Source organism: Epinephelus moara, chromosome 9 (assembly GCF_006386435.1).
Source record: "Epinephelus moara isolate mb chromosome 9, YSFRI_EMoa_1.0, whole genome shotgun sequence".
Taxonomy (NCBI): Eukaryota; Metazoa; Chordata; class Actinopteri; order Perciformes; family Serranidae; genus Epinephelus; species Epinephelus moara.
In genome coordinates, this window is record NC_065514.1 from 7,076,303 (window position 1) to 7,088,741 (window position 12,439).

The following is a 12,439-nucleotide window of genomic DNA, read 5'->3' on the forward strand; positions in this document are numbered from 1 at the left end:
TTAGACCGTTGCACAAAAGACCTTAGCAACCAAACAAGGTGAACTCAAGGTACATCTGACTGCATCATGACCGAGTTCATCATGAATTCATGAGTTCATGAATGAAAAAACTAACACACTCTGAGAAGAGTGTTCTGCGACCAGGAGAACCCAGTGGATATGCTTTTGATTTTACACTATAGATCTGAGTGAATTTTCTTCCTACAATCGTTTTCTGGTATTTGGGGATCAACTGAACTTTGCAGTATGTACTTTCTATGATTGCATTCCTCCAGAAGTATAATCTTTTCCTCCTCTGACCAATTTGGTTTTCTTGTCTTCTTTTCTTCTTCTATTTTTTCACTAACTAGAAGCCAACTTTGTGAGATGAAAACAGGCGTCACAAGCAGGAGTCCAAGCAAACAAACAATCTCCATGGAAACTTGTACCACTGTAAAATCTCTTTCAATGCAGTAAATGAGTTTTTCCTTAACTAAGGAAACCTTTTCAGGGAGTTGGCAGTTGAGCCTTAAGTGTCATACTTAAGGAGAAAACTTAAGGTGTTAATTGTTTGTGTTTATTCAGTGTTTTTAGCTGTTTTAATCACCTGGTCTTTTTGCTTTGGAGAGCAAAGAAGAAACACTGATTTTATAGGTTTTAATCACTGGGTCCATTTGTCTTAGAGAGGGAGAGACCTCTGCAGATAATTCGGCTTGTGATACAACCCTCCTTAACAATGAAAGCTGAAGGAATTCTAACTGGAGGAAGTTTCAGCTGGTTGCAATCTGCAATCCTCACCGTCAGATGCCATGAAATCCCCTAAATCTTTCACACAGTTACTTTAAGTTTACCTCACTGTTTCACAGCAGTAAACCTCAGAATTAAATTAAATTTGGTGCTTTCAAGCAGGGAAATGGCAGGTTTACATGCAAAACTTCCCAGTGTATAAAATATAGTTGCTGGTCCAATTTTGAACACACTTTTCTGCTTTAACATACCGCCTCTGTTTTCCTGTAGCTGTGTACTGTATAATAATCAGGTCTGCTCTCAGAGTACATCATCAGCGGGATGCTGAAACACAGCCACCCTCATTTATTATCATGTTTACGTCTTTTTTTAAACTCAAATTGAGACCTGACATCCCCACCCCTGTGTGTGGAGAAAGCTCTGGGATCATGCCGCGTTATTAATAATGCAATACGTTAAAAATGAATGAATTTCCCATCATTTGGATAATCAACATTAGGGCTCCCACTTTATGATAATGACATGCAGATATCTCTATCCTGTTTTGGGTACGTGTCATTTGGGTATATTTATTTTCCACAGGTAGGCTGTTGAAAGGCTTAAGGCTCTGCTGCCGGCACTGCTGTAGGTGTGTGTGTTCGTGTGTGTGTGTGTGTGTGTGTGTGTGTGTGTGTGTGTGTGTGTGCAGCTTTATGTCCACCTAATGTCTTTGTCCAAGTGCATGAAGCCGCTGTCTGTCTATACATGTGTGTTACTGCTTATGTCCGACCTCTTTCCATATCCGTCCATATATTTGCTTGTTGATGTGTATATAAGCTTGCCTTTATGCACAAGAGTGTGTGTGAGAGAGTGAGTGCCTCTCTCAGAGCCGGGGGCTTTTAATCTATTAAAGCCTGATCCTTAAACACTAATCAATGCACCCTTTTATATTTCCATTACAGTGCAGAGGGAAAGGGATAAATAAAGCATGACAGTGGAGCTCAGTAGTGGCCACATAACATTGGAAACTCCCAGTGGTCTTTGAAATGCACAGGAAGAGGCTTGCCGTATTTGTGTCAGAAACAGGTTGCAGGGCAGTTGTGGTTATTTTTTGATTGAAATTCATTTGGTAACAAGTTTACTATCAAAATAAGGACGTGGCACAGTAATGTAGTGGTTAGGGGTGCACCGGTTTCCTCCTGCAGTCCGAAGACAAGCACGTTGGCACCTCTGTTGTCTGTAGGTGTGAATGTGAGCATAAATTGTTGTCTGTCTATGGCCCTGTTTACATCCTGTATTAACATGCGTCCTGGGTGATCAGATCACAAGTAGACAGCTCCAGGTACAGGTGTGGATGCACCTCATGCACTCTTAAGGAAGTATTTCACTGCTGGAAGGATGGTCTTTTAATAAGACTAGGATGTCTATGCAGTAGAAAGATGCAAATACATGGTGCTACAGAACCAGAGAAAACAAAAAAGGATGCTATTGCTCAAGAGGAATAAAACCTACAACTACCAGAATGCACTGTGTCGCATCATACCAATAAACGCTCCTACTGGTGGGTGTCGTAACATGAACACGTCCATTGAAACAATGGCAGCCAGCTGGCAAGAAATAATCTTGGTTTATAGTTGATCAGTGCTTGCTAGCTTTACCGTTTGATCTCAGTTATTTTGGCCTCCATTTTCACTGTGCAGGAAACAGTATGGCGCCCACTTCCTGTTCACAAATAAGTTATTTCAGCTAAACATGGCACTGAAATATGTTTCTAAAAACAGTTTAGGTGAGAAATGTGACATAATAACAGTGACATAATCATGATCTTTATTTCATCAGCACCGCCTAGTTTCTTAAGTATCCTTAAATGCGTCATGAGATGCAATTTCTCAGACCAAATTTGGAGGTGGTCCAGTATGGCCACATTATTTCATCACTGTGTAGACTGAAGTGCCCTGGGCCACACTGAAGGGCCGCCAACTCAGCTGACGTCCTCCTGGCAAACTGTCAGTTCAGTATCCTCCTTGTTAGACTCACGAGTCAGTCTTTAGACGCTTTGCTTAACTAAAGACTGATGACTTTCTCCCTGATTTTGTGTTTAGATGGGCGGATACAATTTCAGAGTTTAAAAAAACTCCCTACGTGGCAGAACCAATAGTAAATCCGCAGGGCGGTCCTTTGGTGGCTCGCTGAACTCTTGTGCTCGTAAACATAGTTCGACTAGAAACACATGTAGCGGTACAAAATGGCTCAAGTCGCTGTAAGTCACACGTTTGATAAAACGGAGTTAAATCTCTCGGCATCCATTTCCAAGCTCTCTGTGTGTTTGTTTCCTTGCGGACGAGAAAAGGGGGAGCGCACATTTCCGGGAGGGCGTGTCCTTTTCAAAAATACAAGAGGCGTTGCTTTGTTGCTGGCCATTTTCTCCGGTGTGTTAAACATACTTTAGAAAGGAGTGTCCCCAGACTATCAGAAGGCGGAGATCTCTGATTGTCTGGTGGCGAGACTATCCTTGTTAGCTTAAGCTAACACAATGGCAGCTGTTAAATGGTCCCAACAAACTCACACCAAAATGGCTAGCAAAGCTGTAAATAACCACTGGGTAACATTAGCCATGTGATGCTAACAGTTAGCCCTGTCACTGTGTGTGTGTGTGTGTGTGTGTGTGTTGGGGGGGACTCTCACAAACTGTTACTGGCACAGGCTGTCACAGAAGTGATGCACATGTTTATTTGCCTATACAGCCAGAAAGAGAGAGCCGATACTAAGTGGTCACTCAAGACACATACAGAGACACATTCCAATGCCAGGTATGAACAGAGAGATGCAGATCTGTCCGTTCCGAAGACGCATGTTAACACCAGGTGTAAATATGATCTATAAGACAGCCCTGTCATTGACTGGTGACCTGTCCAGGGTGTTCCCTACCTCTCACTCAATGTCAGATCGGATCGGCTCCAGCCCCCCACAACCCTCTAAAACAGCGGTTCCCAACTGGTCCAGCCACGGGGTCCAGATTTGTCCTGTTGAAGGTTCATACAGTTGGTCATGTAACTGAGCTAGTTTGCTGTCTCTGTTGAGTAGCTGTCTGATACTCGCTCTCTACAGCAGGAAACTACACTTCAAAATTAAAGCTGTGCCAGAAATTCACTGTACTTCAAAATAAAGTGTGCTTTTTACAAACTTGACACATTTATGAGTCACTTGCGGTCCATTCAGAATGGACTCGCAACCCTCTTTTGCACTGTAACCCACCAGTTGGGCACCACTGCTCTAAAAACATAAGTGTGTACAGCTAATAGAAGGATATTATGGATGTTTTGACTCATCATTCTAGGTCTTATTTTCATTGGGCATTGTTTGCTCGGCTGTGATATCATTGTACTCACCAAAGTTATCGCTGAGATCAGAAACATGATGACAGCAATACAACGGAGCCAGATGTTCAGACAGGTTGTTAACAAGCCAACGGTTTAGCCAGATTATTTAAAACACTTAAGAGATGACAGCAAATGTGAGCACTGCAAAAGATCTGTCATTGATTGCTAAAATAAAAACATATAAACTTCCTTTTCCTGTGCAGTGTCACTGCTCTGATAAACTAGTTTGGTGTGCTCAACTATATCATGCACAGTAGAAAAAAGGCCATTTTTTAATAAACCTAAATTGCAGTTTAACACTGGAAAACACATTCCTGTTCCACAGAGCCAGTGAGTGAACAGTGAGATGAAAATTTGCTTGATTTGGGAAAAGAAAAGACACCATCTTTTTTCTCAGAGAGCTTAAAGAATGCAGCCAAAGCGCTGTACAACATGTGGCCTCTACAAGTGGCACCATCTCCTCTGTGTCTCTACAATTAAAAGGGTGATGAATGCGCATTCATTGACACTTCCTCTTTTCATTGAGACAGATAATTGCCCGCGCTTGCACGAGATTCTCTGCTTTTTTCTGTGCGGCATGATGTATTAGCAGCCTCGTGTCATTGTCCTCCCACACCTCTTTTTTTCTTCTTTAAATGCTCCTTGCTCGCAGCGTTGCATCATGTATTCCCCACAGACCGTGTTTAACTGGTGATGCTGCATGCACCGTAGAATTCAGCTGTTGGGAGATAACACTTCCAAGCTATGCGGCCGACAATGTGCGCTCCCGTTTTAAGGGTGATTTACAGCAAATGACTGCAGTGGAACAGGAAGCCACAGTTGAACCCCCCCCACCCTCCCGTTTCCCATTTAAACCCACTAAACTGACAGTATTTGCCTCTTCTCGGAGCACACTTTATTAGCTATGTCTGCTTGTGTACATGTCCCTCAACCCCAATTAATTTAGTATACTTAAGTGGCAGATTTGCATTACACTGTGCTAGCCTTTGGAGTATACTTTATTAATGTTGTCTGGGCAACCCGCACCAGCACCCCCTGCAACCCCACCCATCCCCTCAGATCCAACACGCACACGCACACATTTATTTCACCACTCTTAGCCAACAGTATTTTCTTCGCCGGAGTGTACGTGTGTGTTTTTCCGCTCCACTGTGGTAGTTTATTAGCGACGTCTCCTTTGATAGTTAGTGTGCACGCTTGATTATGGCTGAAAGGGAGTGGGCCGGGCGCTGGGCCGGAGGAAGTCTGCCTAATGATATTAACAACATCCTTTATTGGGTAGCTACTGCAGGGAGAGGGAAGGAGAGGAGTAAAGAGAAGGGAGGGAGGGGGGGTAGAGGGAAAGAGAGGGGAGTCAGAAAGAGAAAGGGANTGTGGAGGGCAGGGGGGTTACGTCTTCGGGGGATTTAGCCGGCAGAAAAATAAGAAAAATGTCGGTAGACAGGAGTCCAGGAGAAAATAAACAGAATGGAATTATGAAGGAGGGATAATCTCTACACAAGTGACCCTGACCCAATACTGCGATGGTAGATATTCTCACTCCTGCTTGATATGTTTTATAGAACTGTTAGTCCCTCTGTGCCCCTCTAATAGAAACTTTGCAGTCATATCACAAATCGCCTAGCAACCCTGTCTGGCTCCATCACGGAGGTCCGCTGGGGGATTAGCTGTGGGTAAATAATGGCTAAGTGTCTAACAGCTGTGCAGGAAAAACAGAGGTACCTGGGAAAAATTGTTTGGATGCTGATTTAAGTCAAGTCCAGTGATGTTTATATGCAACGATGATTGGTTTAAAACAGTAGAACGTTTTTTATGTGTTGACATTAAGACTCTGTGACAAACAAGCTCATAAGAACAACTCCGAAACAGCAGCTGAAAGCTATATTTATGATTTCAATGTCAATTTGACTTTTGGATTAGGTGCGTATGTCTGCGGTTAAAGGTTTTAGATGATCAGTGTCAAAGCAAGACGTTCCTTATTCTTAATGGCAACTAGAGTTGCCATAAATGAGCATTTTATGACACTGAAATTGAAGAACACAGGGATGAATGAGAGCTGGAGGTGGACTGATTACAGGTTTTATATTAAACTAAATTACAGAAACAAAAGCACTGGCTATACAAAAGTCACAACTTGGTGAGGAGTGGCCTTGGACAAATCATATTAGTTTTTAAATCTAGTTTCAGTAAAATAAAAGTCAAACTTGATAAACCAGTCTTGGCAGACGGAATCTGGCAACTGAATCTGAAAGAAGGAGCGACTATGGGTTGAATAAAGGTGTTTGTCCTTTTTCCAAGAAAGACGATATTCCTGCTAAGCTGTTCATCATGTTGTTTATCATGTCGAAATATAGAGAAGTAGAACAGCTGGTGCTTGTGCCAGGATTTTAAAACGTTTTCCACGGGCATTAAGTTGGTGTTAAGATATTGGTGCATGTCCAAGTCTTTCATGTTGTTTAAAAGTAGGCGTTTCTCCTTCCGACCAGAAATGTGGGCGTATCTTTTCAGCATGCATCTCTACTCCAGCCTTGCAAACTGTCAGCTAAATAGTTTGTGTACAGTGCAGCAATCTCCAGGGTTCAAAAATGAAGCCAACGCAGACGTGCCAAAAACTGCAGTTCCTCTAATGGCCACTTGAGGCTGGCTCCAGAAGCGAGTCAATCCGCATAGTCCCCATGTTAAAATGCCCAACTTTACACTGCACAAAAAAAAGTGTTTACAGTCTGTTACAAAACAGCTTTTATCTCTAGCTAATAAGTGAATCAGTGTGTAATTGACCCTTTTTCATTTTCTCATGGGTTAAGGGGCCGTACACATGCCATGTTTTTTGCGCCCTCAAATTTTTTTGCTTTCAATGTAGACACACGGCAGAGAGAGCGGCAGAGAGCGACGCCATCATGGGTGTCCCGAGCACCTATTTTTAAGGCAGGACGCTTGCACCCTGAGATAGACAGAGTTTTTAGAACGCAGCAGTGTGCACCACATGTCATGTGAGGAGGAACAACCAATCACAGCCGACAGATATCTTTCCCTTCTTCCGTCTGTGATAAATATGAAGCTGATCGTGTTAGTGCAGGGCTGCCAGAGCTTTACATCTGTCCCACAGACAATATTTTTTGCCTAATGCACATTTACAAAAAGCCTGGAAGAAGATCAGCTCTGCACTCAGATTTCAGGTAAATAGGCTATGATATGGTGCTTGTTAAGGTTGCTTAGCAGCCTCAGACGCAACCTGCCACTGCCCTCTTGAAAGCTGAAAGAGTACCTCAAATTTTCCGAGAGGTTAAAGACGCAGCATGTGTACGGCCCCTAATTTCCAGGGCTGGTGCCTGCGGTTATTCCACAGGCTAGTTAATAACATGTCGGGCAGGAAATCCAAAGTGTGGGATCATTTTGAGAAGGTGAAGGACGAACCCAAGGTGATATGTAAACTCATCTTCATTGGTCGACTACAAACATGACGTATCATCTGAAACATGGAAGTAGCTACATGCCCATTAGCCCACAGCGTCATTAACAGGCGGCTCGCTCAGTGTGTGACGTGCACTTGTAGATAAAATATAGGCCTATATTAATGAAGGTTCATTAGTACGGTTTTGTATTTCTCTGTAATGTAGCACAGTGTTAACAATGTTACTGATACTATTCTTTCTCACACCTTCAACTCAAACCATTATATATAATTTAATAATTAGATTAATATCGTTAACATGCAGGCGACGAGTCGACTAATGGCCCTAAATGTGTCAATTCTAGTTCCAAAACAAACAAACAAACAAACAAACAAAAAAGATGGCGATGGCTGAAATGCCAAACTTAAGGCTTTCAAACAGGAGTCCACAAACCAGTGGGTGATGTCACGGTAGCTACGTCCATTACTTTATACAGACTATGATGACAATCATAGAGCTGGCCGTAAACAAGTGTTTATATGTCTCAGTATTATTTACACTCTCTCAGTTTTCATAACTTGTGTTACTTACCGTTGCCATATATGCACGTGCTCACAAACACGTACAGAAACATGCGTATTATTCTGTTACTCCTGATGCATTCACCTTCATACAAAAGGCAGTGAAGATGAAAGGAGAGGCATCATCTACATCGAGTTTGTGGTTTACTTCCCAACACACAGTCATTCATGTACATGCCAGATCCACTGCCGAGCACAAAAGACAGGGAGTGAATGCAGGGGGATTATTTACATAACCGGTTTATGTTCCTTTGTGTCACTGAAAGACATCAACACACACAAAATGAGATAGAGGTATCTTCTATAAACTAGCATTGTATGGCACAGAGGGTCGGAAGCACACATACCCACATACAGGTACAGGAAAGCACATTATTACTACATGGAAGCTCATTATAGAAAAAACTCCTGAACAGAATTGAGCTATAATCAGTTTGCAAATCAAGATGTGAGGGCGAGCAGGAACAATTAGATTCAGAGCACTTGAGATTTTTAGAGAACATGCCTCATGAAGACACACGACTAGCCGGAGCCTCCCAGGATAATACCGTAAGGTCAAATGAAATGGATTTTACTCTGCTGTCACTTTGAGTTTAGATACAAAAGTCTACCAAACAGAGAGCTTTGAAGATAGAGGGCAGAGGAAGCCTTACTGCTCTCTTTAAAATGTAGAGACATCAGTTATTTGTAATTCTGTCTTTTTGCTCGTACAAATCTGCCTGCACAGTCTCAAACCTTGATTTACACACTGATTACTACTTTTTTTTTTTAATTTTAGCTCATTTAAAAAATGCTGTATAAAACAAAAAACACATAAAAACCCCAGGAGGGTGGATGGAGGAACAATTTGTGTCTTTGTCTCAGACAAACTTCTGTGTTTCACTTCAGTCACTTCTATAAAGAAACAGCAAGGCCGCAATTTAGGTCTGTTTTGGAGAAAAACCACGCACGGAGCAGCATATGTTAACAGATGCAATCAAAAGACAATATTCCACAGCGTCTAGCACAACCGCCAACACTTGCGTAAACACACACAGGCCTGTCACACACGCACGTCCCGCCCTCACACACACACACAGACACACAGACGGCAAATGACAGTGTGTTGATTGTTAAGCAGCACCAATCCTCATCTCCCACTAACACCCAGTGAAAGCTGTCACCTTGAGGAGCGGCGCTCCGCACCAAAAAAATGTCAGGGTTGGCAATTTCCTCTGTTTACCTTGGCGAGGTGCCTAAGGTCCCATACTCCTCCCAGATGTGTATGTGTGTGTGAGATTGTGCAGAGGCATGTTTATTTGTCTGTTTGCGGGCATGTTGGTCTCTGTATGAGTGTGTGTCAGCTATGTGACATTTTTGTTTGTCTGTTGAAGTTCCTGTGAGTGTGTGTGAGAGTGAGTGAGTGTGAGAGAACTTGACAAAGACACATAAATAAACTCATTCTCCTGCACTGTGTCTCTCTGTAAGCAGTGTCAGCATCTCTCCGCACCTGTGGCTAAGGAGACGTATCAAACGCACACAGTCAACAGTCACGCTGTCACACAAACAAACACACTGTGTCGCACGGCACACAAATGCAAGCACGGGTGTGAATTAAATGCAGACAACATTTCTAAAAACACACATCCCGTGTTGCAGCGTGAGCACCTACACCTTGTCACACACTGTACGGCACATGTAGAGGAGTGCATACGCAGCAGTGTCACAATGACACCGACAGGCCGGCGCACGCATGTCTGTCAGAGTTAAGATATCATTTGTCTTTTCCCACGATCTTCCCCCAGGTAGGACGTGAATGCCCTCCATTTCTGTGTGTATCTGTGTGTGTGTGTGTGTGTGTGTGTGTGTGAGAGAGAGAGAGAGAAAGAAAGAGAAAGACAGAGTGAGAGATAACACTCACCTATCTTTGCCTCGGAGGCAGAGTTCAAAATAGTCTCTTATCGGGAAAGGATTAAAAAGTAGAATACACTCACACACTTTAAATGACTTCAGCTTCCATCAGTGGGTTTTGAGTGTGTGTGCCTGTCTGCGTGTCCGTGTGTGTGTACATGTCTCTATCTTTTTCTTTAATTGCATCCCCCATGTGTTTGGTATTACCGTGTATGTGTGTGCCGCTGTTTCTGTGTGTGTGTCCTATGTCTGATCAGTGTGAGAGTTAATACGTTGTGTTTTGTCTGTTAAAGGAACAGTGTGTGAGATTTAGGGGGATTTAGTAGCGGTGAGAACCAGAGGCGGTCCTGGCTAGTTTTACGCAGCGACCATTGTCACATCTCCGAGCATCTCCTCTTTCATTTTCTCTTGTTGCTTACTTTTCATTTTGTTTTCTCCAATGCAGTTGTCAGAGACAGGCCGCTAGCTTAGCACCTGCAAATGTGTGCTCACTTTTTTCCGTTATTGCTTTGTCCGTTCTGAGCTACTGTAGAAACATGGTGATGCAACATGGCGATTTTCATGGACGAGGACCCGCTCTCTATGTAGGGGTGCGTTCTGAATCGCATACTTTTACTTTTTAGTTTTCGTAGGTACTGAAGCTGCCCTTAAGAAGTACGTACTGTTGAATGCGGTATGCACACAATCTGGACATACTCCTTTCACATAACATTACACCCTGAACTTTGACCCTCTTGCTTATCTGTTACCTTGGGATAAACAAATGCCACTTACCCAGCTCGCCAGAGATGGAGATCAACCCATTGTTACTTTGCAATGCATGTAGTTTACCTTCAAAGTTATGACTGCACAGATTGTAGATTATAACATGATTTATTTGCAACGGTGAAATTACATCTGCAGTTCTGTCTTTGTCATGTTCATAGTTATGTCCTATTGTTTGTGATATCTATGATTATTTTGTTCACTTAAACAATCAATATTAGGGATGCATCGAAATGAAAATTTGTAGCCGAAGCCGAATAAAATTAAACGCTTGGCCGAATACCGTTGTTTAGTTTTTCATTAGTTTTTGCAGATGAACCCCTCCAGATNCGTTTCTCCTCTGACATGCCACATACCTGTGTGCCGCCATGGCTCGGCTGTACTACTGGGCAGTCATGACACCAAGAAGAGGACATTATTGGAGCCGTATTTCTCCGTCGCCAGTAAGCCTTGCGCGGCGGAGCACTATGGCTGCCGTTCAACCCACAACCGATGGGATTCGCCTTTCGTTTCTGCTGCTGGTTGAAATCTGTACTGGCACAGCGTGCTGAATGATTTATTTTGCTCGCACAAAACTATTTTTAGTCGCAAATACGAGTGCGGTGACAGACGGAGTAAAATATCACCACACTGCCGACATTTTACTCCGCCCGTCACGGCACGCTGTTTGATTGCGTTATCAAAACACGCCGCTATTATTCGGCCTTGCTTTTAACTTATTCCACCGAATACCGAATGTGTGTTTTTTTGCAATATTCGGCCGAATATGTTCGGTTACCGAATATTCAGTGCATCCCTAATCAATATTCCTATCATTACTATTCGACTAGCTGTCAGTTACTTGGCTTTCATCCATCACTGGGACAGCTGTCATGTGTTTGCATCTCAGTCAATGTGACGTTTCGTCCGCTGTGCAGAGGACTGTGGGTCAGAATAGCCAGAAAAGCATGCTGGCTTACATACTGCAAAATCGGACAGGATGTAGTAGAACATCCCGGTATTTTTGGCATACTGCATTTGACATACTATGTATTGGGACATACTACATTTGCATCTGGCATACTAAATAGTATGGTAGTGCTAGAATGCACAGTAGATATAAATGACTCGTTCTAAGGTAACAAAAATACAATTCTTATTTTCAGGTGATTATACATTAAAGAAAACATACTTATTATATTCAGTTTCTACCAACACATCCCCCTAAATCCTACATATGGACCCTTAACCTGATTCTTTGCACGTGATAGTCGCCTTGTATTAACCTTCAATCAGATCCCTAAAAATCAAACCCTTAATCTACCCCTAACCCTGTTTCAACATTAGAAAACTGAAATTCTTTTACATTAATATTATTCAATGAACTCACCTTTCAAGTTAACCTTGTAGGAGCACTTCGCCAACATCAACGTCCTCCAGCAAAACCGACACTGTCAATATGGAAACAGCCCTGTCAAAAACAAAACCGGACAGAGCATGTAAACTGGCTGCATGAAGCGCCACAGTTCTTCGGCCAATAAATTGATGCCTGGTGGATAAAAACCCCGGTCCAAACACCAGCTGAACACACCATCTGTTTCTCTGCAATCCCACTCATTAGGGATACGTATTTTAATTTATTTTTATTTCCCTCGTCATTTCGTGGCCAATGCTATCATCCTTCTTTTTCCTCCCGTCTTGTTCCAGTTGTCATTTCATTTCTGTTATTGAGTGCAGTTTTATCAGA

At 42.7% G+C, this 12,439-nt stretch overlaps 1 protein-coding gene and 1 long non-coding RNA gene across 3 annotated transcripts in view; one reads left to right on the forward strand and one right to left on the reverse strand.

The window, feature by feature from the left end:
* LOC126395214 (uncharacterized) overlaps nt 1–12,439 on the reverse strand; it is a 903,426-nt gene that overhangs the window by 693,924 nt on the left and 197,063 nt on the right. The gene's annotated exons all lie outside the window — the stretch shown is intronic.
* The window catches only part of cntfr (ciliary neurotrophic factor receptor), a 354,906-nt gene that overhangs the window by 12,136 nt on the left and 330,331 nt on the right, over nt 1–12,439 (forward strand). The gene's annotated exons all lie outside the window — the stretch shown is intronic.